This window comes from Choloepus didactylus, chromosome 8, assembly GCF_015220235.1.
Source record: "Choloepus didactylus isolate mChoDid1 chromosome 8, mChoDid1.pri, whole genome shotgun sequence".
Lineage (NCBI taxonomy): Eukaryota > Metazoa > Chordata > Mammalia > Pilosa > Megalonychidae > Choloepus > Choloepus didactylus.
The window spans coordinates 11,276,325-11,278,074 of record NC_051314.1 but is presented as its reverse complement, the minus strand read 5'-3'; positions in this window follow the sequence as shown (position 1 = coordinate 11,278,074).

Below are 1,750 nucleotides of genomic sequence, written 5' to 3'. Positions count from 1 at the left end.
CTGGAGCCGTCCGTGTATACGGTGGGGGCGCCTGCTAGTGGCCTAGGAGAGGTTACTTTGGGAAAAATCACTGGGTGCCGGGTGACAAACTGCAAGAGAGGAGCCTTAGGGAACTGATTGTTAATGGGACCAAGAAATGTACACCGGAGAATGGCCCATTGATCTATGCATCCGGTGAGTATCTCAAGCTGCTGGGAAGAATAAGGCACCCTGAGATTTTTGGGCTGCTGACCGAAATGCTGCACAGCCCTTTTAATGCATTCTAGGGCCAAGTCTGCAACCGCTGTAGGATAGTGCTCTAGGACTTTTTTGGGGGAAACTCCAGGGTGGACCCAGAGCAGCGGCCCCCGCTGCCACAGTACCGCAGTGGGCTGTAATTCTGTCGGCAGCACGCAGGCTTCAAAAGGCTCATCAGGGTCTATTCTCTTCAATGCAGCGCCACTGAGCGCCTGTTCCACCTGGCATAGTGCTCGCCTTGCCTCTGGAGTGAAGCTTCGAGGTGAGTTTATATTAGAATCCCCCTTCAACAGGTCGAACAAAGGTGTTAGTTTGACATTGGGTATTTTTAGGTATGGACGGATCCAATTGATATCCCCCATGAGTTTTTGTAGATCATTGAGAGTGTGTATATTGTCTAGCCTGAGAGACACCTTTTGGGGGGAAACATGAGTGGGTGCGACTTTCGCCCCCAGGAAAGTGGTAATGTCAGTCATTTGGATTTTTTCAGGGGCAATCTCTAGGTTAGCTTCTCTAAGACTAAGGACTAAATGTGACAAAACTGTTTTAAGAAGATCTGTGTCTCTATGGGCTAAGAGAATGTCATCCATATAATGGATGATTTTCACTTGAGGGAACTGCTGCCGAGTGCTAGCTAGCTTCGCAGCGACATACAGCTGGCACATGGTAGGACTATTAGCCATGCCTTGGGGCAGGACTGTCCATTCAAAGCGTTGACAGGGCTCCTCTTGATTACTAGAGGGCACAGTAAAGGCAAACTTAGGGGTGTCTTCAGGGTGGAGCGGAATAGAAAAGAAGCAATCTTTCAGATCTATGATGAAAATCGACCAGTGCTCCGGTAATGCCGAGAGGAGGGGCAGTCCCATCTGAACGGGCCCTAAAGGCTCCATGCAATCGTTAATAGCTCTTAGATCATGTAGCAGTCTCCATTTACCAGATTTCTTTTTTATTACGAATATAGGGGTGTTCCACGGTGACGTGGAAGGGGCGATATGGCCCTTTTCTAGTTGTTCTGATACTAGGGCGTGCAACGCTGCAAGTTTTTCCTGTGGCAAGGGCCACTGAGGCACCCACACCGGAGCCTCGGTTTTCCATTTTAGTTTTATAGGTGTGGGTGGGAATCTCTCCTCAGTGGCCCCTATGAAAAACCCAAGCCTCGTCTGTCAGACTTGGGGGCAGCTTGTATAGGCTCCGCACGTCCGTGCAGTGAAGCTCCTAAACCCTTGCCGGGGGTATACCCCATTTCTTTTAGCAGTCGCTTAGAGGTTGGGGAGTAGCCGCTAATTAAAGTAACGTCCATTTGGGTCAGAATGTCTCTTCCCCACAAAGACACAGGCAGGGCTAATACATAAGGCTGGAAACTGCCTTGGTGTCCTTCTTCATCGGCCCAATGAAGGGCAGCTGCACTGAGCATGGGCGCTGAAATTTGGCCTATTCCTCTAATGGGCTCTTCCGCCCTGCTCGTTGGCCAGGTGGGGGGCCATTCTTGTTGTCTTATGATAGACCGATCGGC